The 24,611-nt window shown below is 48.8% G+C and overlaps 1 protein-coding gene and 1 long non-coding RNA gene across 2 annotated transcripts in view; one reads left to right on the top strand and one right to left on the bottom strand.

Moving 5' to 3' along the window:
- Positions 1–19,617, bottom strand: part of LOC137383826 (peroxisome proliferator-activated receptor delta-like) — a 79,408-nt gene extending 59,791 nt beyond the window's left edge. Inside the window, exon 1 of the mRNA XM_068057096.1 lies at positions 19,483–19,617. The gene's annotated coding sequence lies outside the window, so the exon portion shown is untranslated. The remainder of the gene's footprint in view (positions 1–19,482) is intronic.
- The window catches only part of LOC137383827 (uncharacterized), a 38,682-nt gene continuing 17,209 nt past the window's right edge, over positions 3,139–24,611 (top strand). The window contains exons 1-2 of the long non-coding RNA XR_010977470.1: positions 3,139–3,327; positions 22,701–22,753. This is a non-coding gene — a long non-coding RNA (uncharacterized lncRNA). The remainder of the gene's footprint in view (positions 3,328–22,700; positions 22,754–24,611) is intronic.

Raw genomic sequence — 24,611 nt, 5'->3', positions numbered from 1 at the left:
CCTCCCCACAGCTTACCTTTGTATCATCAGAAAACTTAGGTACATGATTCTGTCTCTTCATCTAAGTCATTAATATAGATTGTAAATAGCTGAGGCCCCAGCACTGATCCGTGCGGCACTCCACTAGTCACTGGCTTCCAACTTGAAAATGACCTATTTTTTCCCCACTCTTTGCTTCTTGTCCATTAATCAATCCTCTATCCATTCTAAAAAATACCCCCAACTCCATGAGCCATTATTTATTTATTTAGAGATACAGCACTGAAACAGGCCCTTCTTGCCTATTAACCTTTTGTATGGCACCTTATTGAATGCTTTTTTGGAAATCCAGGTATACTACATCAACTGGTCCCCCTTCATGCATCCTACTAGTTTCATCCTCAAAAAGCTCTAATAAATTTGGCAAACAGGATTTCCCTTTCGTCAAACCATGTTGACTTGTTCTAATTATACTATGCTTTTCGAAGTGCATTGTTAAGACTTCCTTTCTCTCTTCCTCCTTTCTTGGGGTCGGAACATTTCTGTTATGTGACAGCCCAATACAGGGATCAACAAAGAGTGAGGCACCATGCGCATAGGTTGATCAGAAAGCACTATAGCACAATTTTGCCCTGCAGGAAGGACTGACCCTCCATTCTGCAGATAAGATTGTGCCAGAAATGGAGGATCCCAACATGGATGTCGCTGGAGCCATGCCTCATGGGACCACCTGAGGAAGCCCCAGCTACCAGCACGGCTAGAGAGCAGCTGGTGGCTGATGCATTTGTACATTGAGAGTGACAAAATTCCTCTCCCTCCCCCAGGAAATCAGACAGAAGAACAGCATAGATAGAAAGTGAAACGTGACATTTTATTTTAGCAGCAAAGACTTATTGCAAATCTTTTGAGGTAGTTATTGTTGAACAATGTAAATTTCAGGTGCTTAATGCAAGACTTTTAATATCATTTGTGCTAATTAGCTATTTTTCTACTTTGTAAACTGTTGTAACATTAAAATGGTTCTGGTTAATAAAATTATTTTGAAATCTTTAGAATGACTACAGGCTAATGTGTAAATACGACGACAGACTCAAGAAGAACACAAATAGTCAATTAACACAGCACTGCCTGGCCCTCCTTCACACTCATTAAGGCTATATCACCTCCTGGTCAATAAATGCCCCTCGGCATCTTACACTAAACAGACATGCATAATAATATAACTTTGGGCTTCCTTGTTGGTTTAGGTAAGACTTGTTTGGTGGTTTGGAGACAATTTCACACTTCCACTCTGTGGCACGCAGACAAGATCTTCGCTTCAAAAACTTTTAAATCTTAAATGAGAAAATTTCCAACAACTCTACGAACCCTGGAAAAATGCATTACATCATTCAATTTCTTGCGACATTGCTTTGCAGTCCGCGAAATAGTGCTGTTAGCAGTCACAGACTCTGCAACCTCCTTCCACACCAAGATGCTAACTTTACTGGGCACCCTACACTTGTTACCAATGAGCCTGTGGCACTTTGCCTCCACTTCATTGAGAAGTGGGCTGATGTCTCATTCACTAAAGTTATGACACTTGTTCCTCAGCGCCTCTTGTGCTGCCATCTTCTTTTCTGTGAGCAAGTAAATAAGTGCTTTTCAAAAACTGGTCAGTTTTGCTTAGATCGTCTTTTTAAAGGATGTCCAATGGATTTTCCCAGTTATTTTGAAGTTTTCAAAGGTTTATTAAATTATGTCAAAGTTTTTAAATGTTTTTAAACTTATTTTTTAAAACATTTAAAAGTTTTTAAAATTATAAAACACTCACTTGCCTTTCAGCTGAAGACTGACCTTAATTTTTTTTAAATTCTTTCATGGAATGTCACCGTCGCTGGCAAAGCCAGCATTTGTTGCCTATCCCTAATTGCCCTTGAGAAGGTGATGGTGAGCTGCGTATTTGAATCACTACAGTCGGTGAGGTGTAGGTGCACCCACAGTGCTGTAGGAAGGGAGTTCCGGGATTTTGACCCAGCGACAGTGAAGGAACGTTAATATAGTTCCTAGTCAGGATGGTGCGTGGCTTGGATGGGAACTTGCAAGTGATGGTGTTCTCATGCCTCTGATTAATGGATGTGTTTTCGGCTCATGGTGACACCCAGAATGCACTTCGCTGAAGGGACTTTCTGTTCCTCCTGTCAACATGCCATGCTGCAGCCACTGAACTGAGTGTGAATTTTTCAGTGTGGTTAGCGGTGCCGCCACTTCACTGCTGACTGCAAAATCCAGGCTCGAGTTAACATTTCAGGTCAATGACCTTAGGTTCTGTTGAAAGGTTATTGACCTAAATGTTAACTCTTTTTCTCATCACAGATGTTTCTGACCAGCTGAGTATTTCCAGCGTCTACAGTATTTTACTTTTGTTGACCAAGAGATGACCTGTTAAAGGTCAATAAAATAAAGGGCTGGATAGCATGCCTATTGATTATTCCAGTTTAACAGATTGGGAGGACCAGGGGACACAGGGTGGCGCAGTGGTTAGCACTGCAGCCTCACAGTTCCAGCGACCCGGATTCAATTCTGGGTACTGCCTGTGCGGAGTTTGCAAGTTCTCCCTGTGACCACGTGGGTTTTCGCCAGGTGCTCCGGTTTCCTCCCACAGCCAAAGACTTGCAGATTAATAGGTAAATTGGCCATTATAAATTGCCCCTAGTATAGGTAGGTGGTAGGGGAATTGTGGGGATGTGGTAGGAAAATGGGATTGATGTAGGATTGGTATAAATGGGTGGTTGATAGTCAGCACAGACTCGGTGGGCCGAAGGGCCTGTTTCAGTGCTGTATCTCTAAATAAATAAATATAAACTATGTAAGAATAGAAATAGACACAAAAACAAAAAGTTCAGGAAATACTCAGCAGGTCTGGCAGCATCTGTGGAGAGAGAAGCAAAGTTAACGTTTCAGGTCTGTGACATTTCATCAGAACTGGACTGGAAATAGACAGTTTTTCTTTTTCCAGAATTGGAATACATTGCTGGCTGATGTGGTGGCTGTCTGCATGCCTTCATATAGAAGGTAAGTGCCTTTACATAGTGATTGCTTGCAGTTATCTGGGCTTCCCGTATACCGAGACTGTTGGGACTGCACATGCGCACTCGATCAGCCACGCATGCGCCTAGACTCCATAAAGTCGACTGAAGACGAAACCAGAAGTGGGGCCTGTCCAGGGTGGTTGCCTGCGCTATTGGTGGATCACCAAGCGGTTGGAGTGTAGGAAGTGTTTGCTGCACTCTTCGCAGCGGAAGGGTTTCTCCCCCGTGTGGACTCGCCGAGGCTCGTAGAGGGAATAAAACCCTTCCTGCAGGCCAGGTAATGGAAGGAAGGGCTTCTCGCTTGTGTGAATGTGCTGGCGGCCGGTCAGGTTGCAGTGACGGGCGATGGAAGCCCTTCCCGCATTTCACGGACTGATAGGGCCATTCGCCGCTGTGGCTGCGTCCATGCCGCCCCAGCTTGTTAGATTTTAATTAACATTTCTACCTTAAAGTAGTAGTTTTGGCCTTGGTCTCTTCATTCTGAAATAAAGAACCATCACTTCCAAAAAGAAAACAAAAAATAAAATTCCAAAGAAGTAACTGATCCACTAATTAGAGTATAGAATCTTTTATTTTACCAGCCAAGGATAAATAGAATTATAATTGCAAAATACTAGGTAAGGCCTGCACAAAGCTAACTGCAGCTCCATTTTATACATTTTACCAGATCAGCAATCTCAATGTTCTCCTTAGCCTTCGCACCTTCCTCAGCCAAGCTGTACACAGCAGCATTAATGAGTTTTGAAGCGTGCTTGCCTGTCTAACAATGACCGGATCAAATTAACACATTTCAGACAACACTCTACAGCAGGCAGGATCAAATTATATAAATAAAAGCAAAATACTGCAGGTATAGGAAATCTGAAATAAACACAAGAAATGCTGGAAATACTCAAGTCTGGCAGCATCTGGGGAGAGAGAAGCAGAGTTAAAGTTTCAGTCAGTGACCCTTCATCAGAGCAGGATCAAATTATACCTTCCAGACAAACTGGTGGGTGGCTTGTCCTCCAAGGTACCAATCAAAAATCTAGTCCAACCCACTTGTGTTGCAAATAAACAGCCGTCTTTACAGGTAGCACTTAATCTGTGTGATGATCTGGACTGGTTTTGATCGCCTAAGGGGGTGTAAGTGAAATTTTCCAAGAATATTTCCCCCTCATTGGCTCTGTTCTCTTTTCCCTTTTTTTGGCACTCAGATTATTACATGGTTTTTTTTGGGGGGAAGGGTGGAATGGTGAGGTAGAGTGGGTTTGGTCATGATCCTCTGGCCATCATGGCAAGAGGCAGGCTTAATGAACCAGGTGGTCTTTCCTCCTCAATCCCACACATTCTTAAGTTTACTAATGCACATCTGCACATTCTCAATTGTCAATAGCTAGCAGATAAAACTGTTTTTGTGAAAGAGAAATCATGTTTGACAAATTTGCTAAAGTTCTTTGAGGATATAACAAGCAGAGTTGATAAAGGGGAACCGGTAGATGCAGCATATTTGGATTCCCAGAAGGCAGTCGATAAGGTGCCACATAAAAAATTACTGCACAAGATAGGAGTTTACGGTATTGGGGGTAATGTATTAGCATGGATTGAGGATTGGTTAACTCACAGAAGACTGAGTCGGGACTAATTGGTCTTTTTCAGGTTGGAAAAGCGTAACTAGTGGAGTGCCACAAGGATCAGTCCTAGGGCCTCAATTATTTACTATCTATATTAATGACTTGGAGGAGGGGGCAGAATGTAACGTACCCAAATTTGCTGACGATACAAAAATAGATGGGAAAGCATGTTGTGATGAGGACATAAGGAATCTGCAAGGGGACCTAGATAGGTTGAGTGAGTGAGCAAAAACTTGGCAGATGGATGTTTAATCTAGGAAAGTGTAAGGTCATGAACTTTGGTAGGATGAATCACAAGGAAGACTATTATTTAAATGGAGAGAGACTTCAAAAAAGTGCAGCACAGAGGGATCTGGGTGTTCTTGTGCATGAAACACAAAAAGTTAGCACGCAGGCAAGTAATTAAGGAGGCAAATGGAATTTGGGCCTTTATTGCTAGGGGGTTGGAGTTTAAAAATAGGGAAGTCTTGTTACAACTGTACAGGGTGTTGGTGAGGCCACACCTGGAGTACTGTGTATGGTTTTGGTCCCCGTATTTAAGAAAGGATATACTGGCATTGGAGGCAGTTCAAAAAGAGATTCACTAGGCTGATTCCTGGGATGAAGGGGTTGACTTATCAAGAACGGCTAAACAGGTTAGGCCTTTATTCATTAGAGTTTAGAAGAATGAGGGGTGATCTTATTGAAATGTACAACATTCTGAGGGGGCTTGACAGGGTAGATGTTGAGAAGATGTTTCCACTAGTGGGGAATCTCGAACTAGGGGACATAGTTACAGAATGAGGGGACACTCATTTAAAACTGAGAAGCGAAGGAATTTGTTCTCTCAAAGGGTAGTGAATGTCTGGAATTCTCTACGCCAGAAAGTTGTGGAGGTTAGATTACTGAAAGTATTTAAAGAGGAGGCAGATAGATTTTTGAAATATCGGGCAGTTGAGGGCTATGAGGAGTTGGCACGAAAGAAGAGTTGAGATCTGGGGCAGATCAGCCATGATCTTATTGAATGACGGGGCAGGCTTGAGGGACCGAATGGCCTATTCCTGCTCCTATTTCATATGTTCATATATTCCCCACTGTTAGCACACATTTTCTACCCAGTCTACAGCTGTGCATTTTTGCCTGTTCTCTTCCCCACTGTAGTACAGGTTCACAAGTGTCAGTTGTCCTCCGGTACCGAAAAAAGTGTCCATTACTTGTGATTTTGACAGTGACTGCCAGACTAACAGTGGAGGACATCACAGCCGAACACAATTCTACCTTCACCTCCTGTCCACACACTTATAATAGTTTGGTGGATAACGGTCAGGAGAAAGCAACCTGGACAAATTTCATTCTTCTGACAGATGCTGCAGCCAACTATGGCATCTCTACCACAGTGTGGCGGAGGTCAACTAACTCAGCACAGGCTGACACTGAATCAGGGAACTCACTATTCAGTTGGATTCAAAGCCAGATATTTTATTTCTGACCCATCAGGATGGTGTCCTTTGCATTTTCACAATTTCCTTTTTATGCCCATTTTCTTTCTCTGTCTTGCAAGAACCTCTCACACCCTCTTCCAGTTGGAAAAGCAAGATTCAAATTCACTAATAACGTAATGGCATATTTGGTTATTAAGCAATCAAACCAAAAACACTTAACTGAAGCACTTAGTGCTTCAAAATTTAGGTAGCACATGTGATTTGGCAAAGGCATTGCAGAGTCTATTTACATGACTGCATATTGTAACAAGTCATAAGATAGACTATAAACACTTTCAGCCTGTATTGAAATCTCAGCTTTAAGCCTTGGAGGGCCATAAGTTGTATATGTTCACTAGCAATAAATGATGTCCATACATATCACGCAAAAAATCTGAGAAAGGGCTTAGAAATGTTAGAAAGGAAGCTTAGTGTTGCACAACTCCATTAAGCTCAGATGCCTAAATGCATATTCTGTGGGCCAAATATATATTCTCAATGGTAACAGTAGGTAACCGCCTGAAATTGTATAGAAGGTCACATCATGGTGAATAATAAACTTCTAGGCTATTTACATTAATTTACCTTATTCAGAAGGTCACAGAAATTAACTAAATCTAACCATGTAATGTAATCCATGCGTATAATCACTCAAATCATGTTTAACACAAGGTGAAAGACCACCTGTAGAAGTTGGTCTCGTGCTGCTTCAGTATAATTGCAGCTTTAAAATGAACATTTGTGCATGTAAAGCTACAGCTTATTTTGCACCAAACCAGCTTAGACTTCACTTCTCACTTGGTCTATTAGGTGCAGCAGTATGTTGGACCTAGTACATAAAACATTGCAGGCTGGATGCAACATCCTGTCTGGTTCCACAAAACTACTAATGAATCAATTTGAAAACATATGTGACTCAGACTCAGGTTGGCAGACTGGCCTTATGCTGTGTAATGTTTCCCATGTTTCAGAACACTTTCATTTCAGGTAAAAAGGAAAACAATTCAAAATTTCAAGACTGCTTAAGAAGCATGTTTTAATATGTGGCCATGTATGAATAATTTCATCCTAATTTACTATATTTAACAATTTAAAACAATGATTGTCAAAATGTTTATGCAACTCAAGCATGGTGCAATTAATTGCAGTATTATTCTAATGCCTTTTCAATGTTGATTTGAAACAGTGTTTAGTTTCTTCTGCTGAATTTCCCAGGTCAACAACTGACCTGTCAGTTTCAGGTCAATTTCACACTGGAGGCAGGTGATCTCTGTACACTCAAGCTTATGAAAGATTTTGAGCAAAGGAATACAATTTGAACTGTTGTGTAAATTTAGCTACTGGACCGAGTTCAAGAAGCTTATAAAATGCTGAAGTAGGATTGAGCTTCACATTTGACCTAGTCAGGTACGATTTCAGCCACTGAAGGATTCATAAGACTGCGACACAGTGCTAAATGGAACAAGACTGTCGTTTTCACTTTCTACACAGTAACTATTTGTAACAGCACAAAAGAGAAAATTATAATGTAATTACTTCCACAAATCAATAATACATATCCAATTATACAAGCACTGACAGCAATTATTACATTTTTATCTCATAAGCATGTTTAGTTTACAGCAACTGCCAGGGTGAAACAATAGGTGCTTCTGTCACAGTATAAATATGATTACACTGTCCACAGTTCCTGCAAAGGGACAACATTCATTCTGTTTACTTAGAATTTAATCCACTCTAGTGAAACTAATATCTTGTCAACATTTTATTATTCAAAGCCATAGAATGTCTTGCAATGACGTGACTTCCATTTTCTTAAATGCAAATTGAACACGGTTACATTATTTTAGATCTACTTCATCGTCTTTTTTAATACTTCGTTCTGCTAATTTATGTAAAGGTCTTATTACCCTGAACACTTAAAATATTGTGCAAAATGATTCTCAATACCAACTTGGTCTAAATGATTACTTTTGCATATTGAGCACAAAGTATATTATTGTTGGGTTAAAGAAATTAAAAATACTTTCAGAGACATCAAGTTGAATTTTAGCTAAACCGACGAAGTCCCAACATTGGGGCTCAATGTGGCCGCATAGGTGGGAGGAAGTTCCGGCAGGTGCCATATTGAAAGGGAACTGAGCAGTCTTCAGGTTGCACACAAAGAGGGCACTGGAAGGGGTGCTGAACAAGGGAGGCTGAGCAGGAAGGGCTGGAGTCAGAAGAAGGGTAGCACCAAGGTTCAGTGAAGCTTCACTGGAGGGGGTTTGTGCAGGCTGTGAGGGAAACGAGAGAGGTGCACTCCCCAGCAGATGGGAGGAGGAGGAGGAGGCCAGCAAGCCTCATGAAGGAGGCATGGCTGGAGGTGGCCAAGGAGGTCAGCAGCTGCAGGGTGGTTGCATGAACAAGGGCGCAGTGCTGCAAGCGTTTCAAAGACCTTGTATGGTCTGGTAAGTGAGTGGCATTCATAATAGCAAGCTCGTATCCCTGCAGGTCATCAATGGAACCCATGTGGCCAACCCATGCATCAGGCATGACCAGGAACCAGCGTTCATAGTGAGGCACAGAGTAGCCTCACACGAGCCCCATTGTCAGTCAAAATTGAACGCTACATTACCAAGACTGAATTGATGCTTGCAGCAGGCCTCCCAGTAGTAAGATGCTCGAGATGGAAGCTGGCCTAGGCTGACGAGCACCACATGCCTATGACAAACAAGTGGCACTCTGTATATTCGTGGTTGCAGGAGAAGCGTGCTCTCAACGCCAGGGAGTGTAGAAGAACTGGAGGTGGTGTGGCATTCATACCTGTAGTGACTCCGATGGAGGAGGCAGCAATAGAAATAGGATGGTTTGCAGCAGGGCAGACTGTCAATGAGGGCAAGGTGGTTGTGGAGCCCATGAGAGTGAATAACGTGATGGAAACAGGCATTGATCTTTCTGCCGAGTACAAACTATGGCACCCCTATGGGCCCTGAAGAACATAGGAAGCTCCAGATCAAGAACAGGCAGCAGTTGTTGATTGAAAGCGCAACATGCTAACAGTCATTTACAACATAGGAGGCCATTTGGCCCATCGAGTCCATGCCAGCTCTCCGCAGAGCAATCCAGTCAGTCCTAATCCCCCACAAGATTATTTCAAGTGCCCATCCAATTTACTTTTGAAATCAGTGATTCTCTCTGCTTCAACCACCCTTGTGGGCGGCGAGTTCTAGGTCATTACCACTCATTATGTAAAAAAATTCTTCCTCACATTCCCCCTGCATCTTTTGTCCTAAACCTTCAATCAGTGCCCCCACTCCTTCTGCCATCACTTAGTGGGAAGTTTTACCTTGTCAAACTTATCTAAGCCTGTAAAATCTTGTACACCTTTAACAAATCTCTCCTCAATCTCCTTTGCTTCAAGAAGAACAATCCCAGTTTTTCCAACCTAAATTCCCCATACCTGGAACCATTCTGGTAAATCTGCTGTCCACCTGCTCAAGGACCTTCACATCCACCCTAAAGTGTGGTGACCAGAACTGGGCACAATATTCTAGTTGGGGCCTAACCAGAGCTCTAGAAAAGGTTCAGCATAACTTCCCTGCTTTTATACTCAATGGCCGGAATTTTACACCACCCCAACGAGCCGGATGGTGGCATAAAATGGAGCAGGAGGCTCCCCCGACCCACTCCCGCCTCTGCCCCCCCTTTGCATAGGGCGGGGGGGGGGGGACAAAAAAAAACGTCCCGCCCGCCCCAGGCCAATCAAGGCCCTTAAGTGGCCACTTCAGGGCCCTCGCCTGCCTCCACGCAGATTTTACGTGTGGCAAGCGGGCGTCCTGGAGCCGGGAAAAGCTGCCTGAGAATTGCAGGCAGTTTTCAATCGTCTCAGGTGGGGTGGGGGGAGTGTGCCCAATGGACGGCTGTCCCCACTACCCCAACCACCCCCAAGATCCAACATGCCCCCACTCCCCCCAAACGACCACCCTTGCCTTGCTGGGGCCCAACCGATTACCCCAGGCAAGGCAACCAAAAAACCTACCTTTCCTCCCGGCTCCACAACATCTATTCGAGGCACTGGACTGTAGTCCTAGCAGTGGCCACCGCTCCTGGTGGCGCTGCTGGGACTAAGAGCTGCCGGCCCGCTGAATGGCCTGCCACCTTCAAAGATCAATGCACATGCACCCCCAGGTCCCTCTGTTCCTGCAAACTCTTTAGAACTGCGCCATTGCTTCAACCTATCCCTTCTGCCAAAATGTATTAAATTCCATCAGCCACTTGTCTGCCTATTCTGTGTCCTGTTGCAGGCAGTTCATATCATCTTCACTGTTTGCCGCTCCTTCAAGTTTGGTATCATCAGCAAATTGAGATTATACTCTGTATTCCAAGATCTAAGTCATTTATATATATCAACAAAAAAAAAATCAGTGGCCCTGGCACTGACCCTTGGGGAACATCACTGTCTACCATCCTCCATTCTGAAAAACATCCATTTACCAAGACTTGCTGTTTTCTATCTTTTAAGCCAGTTTTTTAAAAATCCAATTGGACACTGACCCTCCTATTCCATGGGCCTCAATTTTGTTAACCAGCCTCTTACGTGGTACTTTATCAAACGCTTTCTTAAAATACATATAGACAACATCCACTACATTCACTTCATCAACCTTCGCTGTTACTGCATCAAAAATTTCAATTAGATACATCACTCATCGTTCCTGCAGGTCCAGTTGCAAATGAGGGACTGACAACAGCTCCGTGACCAAATGATACCTCAGAGGGGAAACCAACAACTGAGGAGACAGCGTCACATCATTCTAGCACACCTTCCACCTCGCAGATACTCTCATGTCGGTGGGCATTGAAGCGTGGTTAGAAAAGGTGGCACCAGCTGGTCAGCCCAGCACAGGTGCGCAAGAGCAGATAACAGAGGCAGTGACAGCTGACAGCCTATGGGGGCTCTTCTCAAGGTGCTCTTTGCATTGAACTAGGATCCTTGGCCCCTTTGATGGTGACACGAATGCTTCATGAAGCCCCAGTGACACAAGCAGCCCCTGCACAGATGCAGGTGGCCCCACCCCACCCCATATGCTGGACCCATCTAGAGCTCAGGCACCCAAAGGCTGTCTGCCACGGTTATCTCATGTACAGGAGCAAAACAGGCAGTGGCCAGTCTACCTCCATTTCAAACACCGGTGCTGGGAGGGCACAACGTGGGAGCACCAGAGGCCTTCGGGTAAATCCACTTAGGTTGCACTGGGTGATAGTTTTATGCTGAATGCCAAAGCATTAGATGTATGTGCCACTTAAAAGATCTTGTAATGCATATGTAATGGTTTGTCTGTTCATTTCTGCACCAGTGGGCCATTACTAGATGATGAGTACTTAAGATGGAGGGCATGAAAGCAGAATGAGGTAAATCCCTAGGATTGCTATAGTAATGGAGCCAGGTAAGGATGTTTAATGAAAGGCCACCAAGGCTACATCAGAAAGAAGAGTGAGTGAATCATTTCCAGGGACACTTAAAGGGTATCTCAGGAGAAAAGTGTGCTTACGAGTGAGTCATGTGTCTCATTGGCACGTATGTCAATGTCCATTGACATCGTTCCTGCAAGTGCATTTCCATTGTCCACCTGGTCTTGATCCCCCTCTAACTCTTCCTCCTCGGAGGGGGAGCGCTCAATGTGGTCATTCTCCAGTGCTACTCCCCTCTGGGGCACCAGGTTGTTCACAGCACAGCAGGTCATCAGAACATGGGAGACCCTTGCAGGGGCATACTGCAGGGCTGCCCCAGATCTATCCAGGCAATTGAACCTCATTTTCAGAAGGCCTATCGCTTGTTCAATGATTGCCTTTGTCCTCCGAAGTCATGTCTTCAGTGCATACTCCTGGTCACCTAGTATCCATCCACAAAGTCGTTCGGGTGGCCCGAAAAGCCAAAGCATCTGGGAGTCGTGGCAGTTTCCCCCGGAACCGTGCACACACCTGCAGGATCCTTTTGCTGTGGTCGCAGACTAATTGAACATTTAGCAAGTGGAACCCCTTCCTGTTGAGAGACTCCTGGCTGCTCCGTGGGAGCCTGGATGGCCACATGCATACAGTCGATTACTTCCTGCACCTGAGGGAATCCAGCAATGGTCTCGAATCCTATCGTCTTCTCAGCTTGATCTATGCGATACCTTATGTATTGCCCTGCCCTCTGGTACATGGCATCTGTCACCTACTTGATGCAGAAATAGGCCGCTGACTGGCATGTCCCACAGATGTCTCCAGCCGACCCCTAGAATGATGACAGACATAAAAGTGGAGCGCCACAGTCACCTTCACCGCCAGAGGCCACCGCATCCCATTGGCATCAACACCTCCTCCAACATTCCGTAGAGACCCACTACCACCTGGCTGGAGAGATGCAGTCTTGAGATACTGGTGCTCCGACATCCTCACGAAGCAGAGCCTCTGTAAATCCTTTCCGCTGCGTAGCACCTTCTGGCTAACATAATCTGCATTCTTGGCCCTATGCGCCCTCCTCATCCATGTCCCCTCTTGCCATCGCGAGGCTACTGCCCACTCCATGTGGCTGCAACTGTCTCTCACTCCCCTTCTCCTCCCCACTGAAGGAGTCAAATTCTTAAAGTACATACCATACACTGAGAACTGGATCCCACAAGGTTCTCAATCCCCTAGTGCTGTCTGCACTAGATGAAGTGGACCTGGGAGAGGCCCTTCCAATAAATGGGCTCCCACTGTGCAATCCCTTCAACTTTTCACTCCTTTGCTTGAATGAATGTCACCTGCCTGTTTGGCTACACGGATGTATATGATGGCTTCCACCTCCAGCTACCAGTCATCTGCCGCTGATCTCTCACCTCCATTTAGCTGGCACGCCACTGTCACTCCATAGAACCCACGCATCCCCAGTAAAGTTTAAAATCCACCTCAAAAATTGCAGACAATTGGCTGCTCAACGGCCTCAACTGCCTGTCCGGCGCTGTTCTGCACAATTGCGATCCTACTGCCTGACCACCTCTGGGAAATCTGCCCAGTGGTGAGAAGACGTTGGAATTCTGCTCTGAAGTTTTCCCCTAACATTCTACCAGTCCCCCAGACCCTCACTAAGGGGACGGTAAAATTCCACCCATTGTGTCAATACATAATACATCATGCTGGCCAGGAGGTGGGGGATGGAGAAGAGAGGAAAAAAATCAATTTAATTGCCAAAAGTCTAAGTTTCACTGTCTAATTAAAATAATAGACGAATACAAACACTAAAGAATGAAAATTCAGTATTTTTAGAAGTTTTAGTCTTAGAATAAATTGAGATACTAAATCCATTCTGACTTTTATTCTGTTCCACTTCAATAATTCACTTTATTGCAATGAATGAACTGTCAAATAGGCAGGTTTCCAAAGAAAAATTCGCCTACACTCAAGAATTATAAGTTCATACTCATTTTTTAATGATTTCTCTTAAAGAAGTGTTGCCTCACTTGTCATGCAACAATCTCTCCACTCTTCGCTTTTTGGCTGGCTAGTGCCTTTTCTAATTCCATAGTGTCTTAAATACAAACAACTATATTAACTATGTAACTATACTTGCAATCCACTGCATAACAGGATTATACCACGACCAAAACCGTTGCTATCTAGCAGCAAAATTCCAACATTGGTAACAATTTATATACTTTTTCTGTGAATAGAAATGTCACAGGTATTCTTCAATTTACGACCATTTTAAGCTCAATACTGTACTAGTGGCACAATCGCTTTGTTTGCATTCTAGCAAAAATGTATTTGCCTTCTTAGTTACCATAGCAAGGTCTCTGCAATGCACTGAGACCAAGAAAGTATGACCTTATTACCTACGGTGCTGCCATTAGCAGTCTAATGAATTCGAAGTGATGCCTATAGCAACCCGATATCCACTTCCATAATCTTTAATGTTACACATGATACACAACTATAAAATGTACTCCCTCAAGTAAATCTGTACCAAGGTAGTTTTAAATAAAACAGTACTCCCACAACATGGGAAGGAAATGGTCTCTATTTTCGGGGGTTATTTTCTTCCCTCTGCCAATATAGAACAGCAGCAAAAATACTGCATAAGAAACTAATTAGAATTCACTTAGCTGTATCAAACATCATGGCACAGAATAAAACTAGCTCATTTTAAGTTACCTGGTTTTACCAACTTAATATAAAACAGAATTGAATTTTAATTGTAATTCTATACAAAATCACTTTTATACATATTCAATACATATAAAATGGGTCCACAAATTAAAAAAAAGTTCTCAATATATCTAAAAATTAGCAAAAAACTGAACACCAATTGATAATAAATTGTCACATATACGTATCCTAATCATTGTATAACCTTGGTTTAAAATAGTTTGTTGTTTCACAATATATTCTTCCATCAGCCCCCACAAATTCTGACATTACAAAGTTAGCAGGAAGTCCAATTCCAAGAACAAAATTACAACAAACCATTTATGAAAGCCGAGCTTGAGACTCACTATAAGCAATTCAGAGGACTACCAATGATCGATGCCAACTTGCACAAAGTCACTTGGGATAACACAGTATTAAGATTTTGTACTCTGATGAAATGTTTTATTACCTGCACCCCCTTCCCTTCCCAGGGGGGGAGAGAGATGAGTGCGGGGTGGGGGGGGATGAGTGCGGGGGGGGATGAGTGCGGGGTGGGGGGGGATGAGTGCGGGGGGGGATGAGTGCGGGGTGGGCGGGGGGGGGGATGAGTGCGGGGGGGGGGATGAGTGCGGGGGGGGGGAGAGGATGAGTGCGGGGGGGGGAGAGGATGAGTGCGGGGGGGGGAGAGGATGAGTGCGGGGGGGGGAGAGGATGAGTGCGGGGGGGGAGAGGATGAGTGCGGGGGGGGGAGGATGAGTGCGGGGGGGGGGAGGATGAGTGCGGGGGGGGGGGAGGATGAGTGCGGGGGGGGGGGTAGGATGAGTGCGGGGGGGGAAGGATGAGTGCGGGGGGGGAGGATGAGTGCGGGGGGGGGGAGAGGATGAGTGCGGGGGGGGGAGAGGATGAGTGCGGGGGGGGGAGAGGATGAGTGCGGGGGGGGGAGAGGATGAGTGCGGGGGGGGAGAGGATGAGTGCGGGGGGGGGAGGATGAGTGCGGGGGGGGGAGGATGAGTGCGGGGGGGGGGAGGATGAGTGCCGGGGGGGGGGAGGATGAGTGCGGGGGGGGGGGGTAGGATGAGTGCGGGGGGGGAAGGATGAGTGCGGGGGGGGAGGATGAGTGCGGGGGGGGGAGGATGAGTGCGGGGGGGGGGAAGGATGAGTGCGGGGGGGGGGAAGGATGAGTGCGGGGGGGGGAAGGATGTGTGCGGGGGGGGGAGAAGGATGAGTGCGGGGGGGGGAAGGATGAGTGCGGGGTGGGGGATGAGTGCGGGGGGGGGGGAGGATGAGTGCGGGGGGGGGAGGATGAGTGCGGGGGGGGGGGGGAGGATGAGTGCGGGGGGGGGGAGGATGAGTGCGGGGGGGGGGAGGATGAGTGCGGTGGGGGGGAGGATGAGTGCGGTGGGGGGGAGGATGAGTGCGGGGGGGGGGGAGGATGAGTGCGGGGGGGGGGGAGGATGAGTGCGGGGGGGGGGGGAGGATGAGTGCGGGGGGGGGGGAGGATGAGTGCGGGGGGGGAGGATGAGTGCGGGGGGGGAGGATGAGTGCGGGGGGGGAGGATGAGTGCGGGGGGGGGGGGGGAGGATGAGTGCGGGGGGGGGGAGGATGAGTGCGGGGGGGGGGAGGATGAGTGCGGGGGGGGGAGGATGAGTGCAGGGGGGGGGGGAGGATGAGTGCGGGGGGGGGAGGATGAGTGCGGGGGGGGGGGGGGGGAGGATGAGTGCGGGGGGGGGGGGGAGGATGAGTGCGGGGGGGGGGGGGAGGATGAGTGCGGGGGGGGGGGGAGGATGAGTGCGGGGGGGGGGGAGGATGAGTGCGGGTGGGGGAGGATGAGTGCGGGGGGGGGGGAGGATGTGCGGGGGGGGGGAGGATGTGCGGGGGGGAGGAGGAGGATATGTGCGGGGGGGAGGAGGAGGATATGTGCGGGGGGGAGGAGGAGGATGAGTGCGGGGGGGGGAGGATGAGTGCGGGGGGGGGAGGATGAGTGCGGGGGGGGAGGATGAGTGCGGCGGGGGGGAGGATGAGTGCGGCGGGGGGGAGGATGAGTGCGGCGGGGGGGAGGATGAGTGCGGCGGGGGGGAGGATGAGTGCGGCGGGGGGGAGGATGAGTGCGGCGGGGGGGAGGATGAGTGCGGGGGGGGGAGGATGAGTGCAGGGGGGGGGAGGATGAGTGCGGGGGGGGAGGAGGATGAGTGCGGGGGGGGAGGAGGATGAGTGCGGGGGGGAGGAGGAGGATGAGTGCGGGGGGGAGGAGGAGGATGAGTGCGGGGGGGGGAGGAGGAGGATGAGTGAGGGGGGGAGGAGGAGGATGAGTGAGGGGGGGAGGAGGAGGATGAGTGCGGAGGGAGGAGGAGGATGAGTGCGGGGGGGAGGAGGAGGATGAGTGCGGGGGGGAGGAGGAGGATGAGTGCGCGGGGGGGAGGAGGAGGATGAGTGCGCGGGGGGGGAGGAGGATGAGTGCGCGGGGGGGGAGGAGGATGAGTGCGGGGGGGGATGAGTGCGGGGGGGGATGAGTGCGGGGGGGGGGATGAGTGCGGGGGGGGGGATGAGTGCGGGGGGGGGGATGAGTGCGGGGGGGGGATGAGTGCGGGGGGGGGATGAGTGCGGGGGGGGGATGAGTGCGGGGGGGGGATGAGTGCGGGGGGGGGATGAGTGCGGGGGGGGGGATGAGTGCGGGGGGGGGGGGAGGATGAGTGCGGGGGGGGAGGGGGAGGATGAGTGCGGGGGGGGGAGGATGAGTGCGGGGGGGGGGAGGATGAGTGCGGGGGGGGGGGGAGGATGAGTGCGGGGGGGGGGGGAGGATGAGTGCGGGGGGGGGGAGGATGAGTGCGGGTGGGGGAGGATGAGTGCGGGGGGGGGGGGAGGATGTGCGGGGGGGGGGGGAGGATGTGCGGGGGGGGGGAGGATGTGCGGGGGGGAGGAGGAGGATATGTGCGGGGGGGAGGAGGAGGATATGTGCGGGGGGGAGGAGGAGGATGAGTGCGGGGGGGGGAGGATGAGTGCGGGGGGGGGAGGATGAGTGCGGGGGGGGGAGGATGAGTGCGGGGGGGGGGAGGATGAGTGCGGCGGGGGGGAGGATGAGTGCGGCGGGGGGGAGGATGAGTGCGGCGGGGGGGAGGATGAGTGCGGCGGGGGGGAGGATGAGTGCGGCGGGGGGGAGGATGAGTGCGGGGGGGGGGAGGATGAGTGCGGGGGGGGGGAGGATGAGTGCGGGGGGGGGAGGAGGATGAGTGCGGGGGGGGGGAGGAGGATGAGTGCGGGGGGGAGGAGGAGGATGAGTGCGGGGGGGAGGAGGAGGATGAGTGCGGGGGGGGAGGAGGAGGATGAGTGAGGGGGGGAGGAGGAGGATGAGTGCGGAGGGAGGAGGAGGATGAGTGCGGGGGGGAGGAGGAGGATGAGTGCGGGGGGGAGGAGGAGGATGAGTGCGGGGGGGAGGAGGAGGATGAGTGCGCGGGGGGGGGAGGAGGATGAGTGCGCGGGGGGGGAGGAGGATGAGTGCGGGGGGGGGATGAGTGCGGGGGGGGGATGAGTGCGGGGGGGGGGATGAGTGCGGGGGGGGGATGAGTGCGGGGGGGGGGATGAGTGGGGGGGGGGGATGAGTGCGGGGGGGGGATGAGTGCGGGGGGGGGATGAGTGCGGGGGGGGGGATGAGTGCGGGGGGGGGATGAGTGCGGGGGGGGGATGAGTGCGGGGGGGGATGAGTGCGGGGGGGGGATGAGTGCGGGGGGGGGATGAGTGCGGGGGGGGGATGAGTGCGGGGGGGGGATGAGTGCGGGGGGGGGGGATGAGTGCGGGGGGGGGGATGAGTGCGGGGGGGGGATGAGTGCGGGGGGGGGATGAGTGCGGGGGGGGGATGAGTGCGGGGGGGGGGATGAGTGCGGGGGGGGGGATGAGTGCGGGGGGGGGGATGAGTGCGGGGGGGGGGATGAGTGCGGGGGGGGGGATGAGTGCGGGGGGGGGGATGAGTGCGGGGGGGGGGGATGAGTGCGGGGGGGGGGGATGAGTGCGGGGGGGGGATGAGTGCGGGGGGGGATGAGTGCGGGGGGGGGGATGAGTGCGGGGGGGGGGGATGAGTGCGGGGGGGGGGATGAGTGCGGGGGGGGGGATGAGTGCGGGGGGGGATGAGTGCGGGGGGGGGGGAAGAGATGAGTGCGAGGCGGGGGGGAGGGGGAGGATGAGTGCGAGGCAGGGGGGGAGGGGGAGGATGAGTGCGGGGCGGGGGGGGAGGGGGAGGATGAGTGCGGGGCGGGGGGGAGGGGGAGGATGAGTGCGGGGCGGGGGGGGGAATGGGAGGATGAGTGCGGGGCGGGGGGGGGAATGGGAGGATGAGTGCGGGGCGGGGGGGGGGGAAGGGGAGGATGAGTGCGGGGCGGGGGGGGGGGAAGGGGAGGATGAGTGCGGGGGGGGGGAAGGGGAGGATGAGTGCGGGGCGGGGGGGGGAAGGGGAGGATGAGTGCGGGGCGGGGGGGGAAGGGGAGGATGAGTGCGGGGCGGGGGGGGGAAGGGGAGGATGAGTGCGGGGCGGGGGGAGGATGAGTGCGGGGCGGGGGGGGGATGAGTGCGGGGCGGGGGGGGGAAGGGGAGGATGAGTGCGGGGCGGGGGGGGGATGAGTGCGGGGCGGGGGGAGGATGAGTGCGGGGCGGGGGGAGGATGAGTGCGGGGCGGGGGGAGGATGAGTGCGGGGCGGGGGGAGGGAAGGGGAGGATGAGTGCGGGGCGGGGGGAGGGAGATGAGGCGGTACATTATGCTCTAGACAGCTACCCCCGTCAGCGGGCCGCTTCACACCTGCTCAGGTAACTGAGCTCTTGACAGCCGCAAACTTTCAGAGAGTTTGAGTTTCCAGTGAGGAGAAACCGCACAACAGCTGGAGCAGAGGCGGGGATGCCGCAAGTACAGCCGGGAGGTGATGCCTGATGGAAGAAGCCTGACCTTATGTTTCTTTTCAAACCTCGCCCATAAAGCATTCCTTCCGCCCCCCGCCAACCAGCATAACCTGCTGCGGGGAGCAGATACCACCCTCCTAACTGACAGGGCAAACTGCCAATTAGAGGTACGCATCCTCCCGAGCCAACCAATCAGAGCCAGCCTGAGGCGGGATTTCCGGCGCCAGCTCCGGCGGTTCCACAGCGTCAGCCTGGCTGTCTTGTGAGGTTTTCAATCATCCTTCCTGTCTGAAAAGAATCTTTTCATTAAGAAAGAAAAATCAAACCCTAATTCACGGGACTTACTCGCATCATTCCACTCGTAAAAATCTTGTCGCTCCCAAACTTCCGCATCCGCCGTTGCTCACTCACTTTTAAAGCGACTCCAACTTCTCTCCCATAATGTTTACGTGCGCAGCGGCCTAAGCAGTGACAGTGCCACTGACGTCATGCAGCGTGACAACCTCGCGCGACCATCACGCGTCGTGACGTCACCAGTCGGCTGGGGGCGGGGTCCTGATGTGACGTAACAGGCAGACGGCGCTGCGACATTATGCGCAGTGCTTCAAATTGCTGGCTTCCAAGTTGGGAACTTGCCATCCGTTTACCTGCTTTATTTGTGCTGCACAGTAGTCTGACTGCTTTTGTTTTTGAAAGCGGGATGATTGCCCACTTTCGTTCATCAGGACCATAGATCTTACAGTACAGAGAGAGGCCATTTGGCCTATCACGCTTGTGCAGGGTCTTAGAAAAATTTCACCACTTAGTCCACTTCATTCCTCATTTGCCCCAAATCTTTTCATTTCTCCCATTCTCGCTGTTGCATATTTCCCAACATGTGTTTTTAATTCTTTTTAGTTCTTTTTTTCCCTAATATTTACAGAGGAGGTACTTAAAGTTTTGGCAGTCCTCAAAAGTAGAAAAGTCACCCAGTCCAGAAGAGATGCCCTCTTGGTTACTGAGGGAAGTAAGGGTTGAAAGCATGAAGGTTCTGGCCACAAACTTCCAATCCTCCTTCGATATGGGGGTACCAGGCGGCTGGAGAATTCCAAATGTTACACCCCTTTTTTAAAAAAGGGCAGAGGAATAAGCATGACAACTGCAGTCCAGTCAGTTTAATGTCAGTGGTGGGGAAGCTTTTACAGACAATTCAAGTCCAAACTAAGTATGAACTAATCAATTAAAGTAAGCATAGTTTTGTTAAATTATGAAAGCAAAACACTCCGGATGCTGGAAATCTGAAATAAAAACAAAAAATTCTGGAAATAGTAGGGTCTGGCAACATCAATTATGTTTGACTAGCTTTATTGAATTCTTTGATAAAGTAACAGAAGGTTGATGAGGGTACTGCTATTGATGTGTATATGGATTTTCAAAAGATGATATGTAACTCAAATGTAGTAAACAATGAAGAGGATAGTAACACATCAGGAAGACAAGACTGGTGAACTGGGTAGGCACATGGCAAATGAAACAATACAGAGAAGTGTGAAGTGCTACTTTTTGGTGGGAAGAATGAGGAGAGGCAATATTAACTAAATGGTACAATTTTAAAGGGCGCGTAGGAGCAGAGATCGGTGGGTGTATATACACTAATCTTTTCAGATGGCAGGCTGTTAACATATGGGATCCTTGGCTTCATTTGAGGCATGAAGTACAAAAGCAAGGAAATTATGCTAAACATTTAAATACATTAGTTAGGCCTCAGATGAAATACTGTGTTCACTTCTGGACACCACCATTCAGCAAGAATGTCAACGCCTTAAGGTAGAGAAGAGATTTACTAGAATGGAATCAGGGATGAGGGACTTCAGTTATGTGGAGATGGAGAGACTGGAGAAGCTGGGGGGTTTTGATAAAGTAAGTAAGGAGACACTATTTCCAGTGGCAGAAGGGTCATTAACCAGAAGACACAGATTTAAGGGGATTGGCAAAAGAACCAGAGGAGGCATGATTTTTTTTCCTCATCTACTTTATCAAAACCTTCATCAATTTTGAACATCTCTTAATTTATTTTGCTCCACTGACAAGAGGTGCAGTATCTCTAGTCTCCCAACAACTAAAGCCTCTTATTTCTGAAATCATCTTATTTAAATAAAATCTGCACTCTCTCCAGGGAGTACCTCTTACTGAAATAATCCTCCCAAAATTGGATTCAAATATTCACCATATTCTATCAACAGCCCAATCAATGATTTATGTATATTTATCATTACCTCTTTTCTTTTGTAATATTTACCACTATTTATAAAACCTAAGATTCCATTTGCTTTTGTTTTACAACTTTATCAACATGTCCTTCCACTTATAAAGCTTTATGCATCTGAAACCCCAAGAGTCTCTGCTCATCTAATTCTTTTGAAGTTTTACCACTTAATCTGAATATCATCTCCTTATTCATCCTCCCAAAATGTATCACCTTGTATTTCTCGGCATTTCATCTGACATCCATGTACCCAATGTACTAAAATAAAAGCAAAATACTGCGGATGCCAGAAATCTGAAATAAAAACCGAAAGTGCTGGAAATACTCAGCAGGTCTGACAACATCTGTGGAGAGAAATAGAGTTAACGGGCTGGTTTATAAAGGTGCTCTGATGCCGGGACCAGCAGCGGTGGGGGGATGAAGATCGCAACGGATGAGGCCTGTCAGCAACTCCGGCGATGGTAGGGCCCGTACTGATATCGGCAGCGGCAGCAAGGCCACGTGACAGCCCCCCACCCCCCGCCACTCGGTGAGGGACCCGTCATTAAAATATGCAAATGGATATTTACCTTTCATTAGCATGCTGTCCGCAGCAATTCTGAGAGCAGTTTCCGATCTTCATTCCGGTGGCCGGCAATGCTGCACCTTCGAATCCCCATTCGGGGAAATGAGGTGCAACACATACAAACAGCATTGAAATAAATAACCAGACCATCTGTTTTTAGGCGTTGGCTGAGGGTTAAATATTGGGATACCTCCCCCTTCTTTGACTAGGGTAGGGGGTTCTTTTACAGCCACTTGAGAGAGTTTAACATTTCATCTGAAAGATGGCATCTCTGAGAGTGCAGCACATCCTCAGTACTTTATAGAAGCACTAGCTGATTTGATTATGCATAAAGCTCTGAAGTGGAAACCACAACCTTCCAATTCAGAGACAAGAGTGCTACCACTGAGCCACAATTGACACTGAATGAGCAGATATAGAATATATTCAAGACACAGCTTGTGTGACTAGCTAAAGGAGTATAGCTAAGTGGTGGGTATGCAGGTAGAAAGGAAGCATGAAAAATGACTTGGGCTTCCCAATATTGATTTGGAAGAAGATTTCTTTATTCAGATGCTGACAGTCTGCTGTGCTTGTCCAGCATTTCATGTGTGTTTTTCTCATAATTCGCTGCCTTTTCATGAAGATTGTTCAGTTTTTAGAGCTGGATTCCATAATTATAGTTAATCCACAAACATTTCACAAAGGAACAATGGCACTTTGAATAATTACTTTCTCAAATTTATTTTTTCTTTATTTTCTGTTCCTGTTTAGATTAATTTGCTGAATGAATAATGAAATGGAAGTATGATAAAAAAAGATTTGAGGTTGGTAGAAATCCTTCACCGAGCATAACCTGATTCAAATCCTAACAAAATATCGGCAAGTTTGCCAGGATTTATGTGTACTAGTATATTAACAGATTTGATGTTTAACTGCTCCATTCTTAGTGTTGTGCAGGAAATTAGCACAAAATATTAATGTTAATGCATAAATAGTACTACTCTGTGAGTTGGAAAATAAGACCACCAAAAATATAAATGGTAAGAACTTCTGATGCAGAAGACTCAAAGTTTCATGGCGAATTAATAATTAATGAAGCAACTTATTAACCTTTCTGGTCAGTTGTGATGGTAGATAAGTTCCAATCATTGTCATAAACTCTGATTGGTATTCAGTTGTACTTGAATGTTATTATATTACTGACCTTATCTTGGCTATGATTTTAACATTTTTGTTGTTGTTCTTTTTGTCCAATATCTATAATTAGCATTGTTACGACCAGGTGTGAAAAGGGACTAGGGTTCCTTCTCAGCCTTCACCTGGTCTTATCGTAACAGGGTTTTATTTTTAAACACACTGGGCTGAATTTTACCGGCCCCTCAACACCACAGGTCGTGCCGTGGGAGCCAGTAAAATCCTGTGGGGAGAGGCCCACCTCGACCCGTGACATCGAGAAAGGCCCGCTGCATATTACCGGTGGTGGGGAGACCTCGGTGTGGCCCCCCGCCCCCCCGCCGCCAGATGGTGGGCCCTTCATATACATATGCAAACCGTACCAAATGGGATGCAAATAAACTTACCTGCAGGTGGCAGCTGTCCCACATTGATACTACGGCCGCTGTATGTGCTCCGCGTGCCTTCGGAACTCCGCATGGGCGAGAACCTGGAGGGGAGGGGGGAGCAATAGAATTTTCAGGGCAGGAGGGGTGGAAGAGCAGGGAAAACAATCTTTACTGGCTATTGGGATGATGGGAAGAGGTTGAGGGTCAAAGGGAACACATTTTGGGGGGGAAAGTTCGGAATACTATTAGAGGTTTATTATGGGGGAAGAGTGCGATTAATGTTTAATTTACCCGTTGGGGGCGGTGGGAGAAGTGATTTCTATTTGACATGACAATATATTGTTACATCCTGGAGATTGGGACCTTTAAATTTTAAAAGGCTACTGAAGGGCTTATCTTTTGGGCCTCCTTATCTCGAGAGACAATGGATATGCGCCTGGAGGTGGTCAGTGGTTTGTGAAGCAGCACCTGGTGTGGATATAAAGGCCAATTCTGGAGTGACAGGCTCTTCCATAGGTGCTGCAGAGAAATTTTTAAAGGGCTTATAGCCCTTTAAAAATGGCACTGCCCCTTACCTCATCGGGGGCGGCCACGCCGTCCCCCTCTATTTAAATGAGCCCCCACACGTAATATCGCAGGGGCTCAGGGACAGTGCATCCGCGTGGGATGTATGCCATTTTTAGAGTGCGCCGTCACAAACTGTGGTGCACTCGTAAAATTCACTGTTTTTAGCTCCCCCGTGGTGAATCCTCATTCACCGCTTTTCAATTATAAGGCAAAGAAAGCAGCACAAACAGGTTTTCTTAGGTTTAAACAAGAAAAATGTAAATTTATTAAACTTAAACTCTAATTCGGGTAACGCCTACAGATACACAACGTGCCCACGCTAGTATGTATACGTGATATACACATGCAAATAGAGACAGAAAAGAGCAGAAGAAAAATAAAGTGGAAAAATTTGAGGCAATATCTGAAGAGTTGTTGTTACGGTTCTTCGAGCTCACTGTAGAGTCCTTGATTGTAGGTAGATCTTGCTTTTTGTAGGGACCCAGTATTCTTCTTAAACCTTGTTCACATGTAGGAGACTTTTCTCTCTTGGGGTTCATGTGTCTTCAGTGGA

The sequence above is a fragment of the Heterodontus francisci genome, chromosome 25 (genome assembly GCF_036365525.1).
Source record: "Heterodontus francisci isolate sHetFra1 chromosome 25, sHetFra1.hap1, whole genome shotgun sequence".
Classification (NCBI taxonomy): Eukaryota; Metazoa; Chordata; class Chondrichthyes; order Heterodontiformes; family Heterodontidae; genus Heterodontus; species Heterodontus francisci.
Note: the sequence above shows the minus strand (reverse complement) of the source record. Positions and strands in the feature narration are given on the sequence as shown.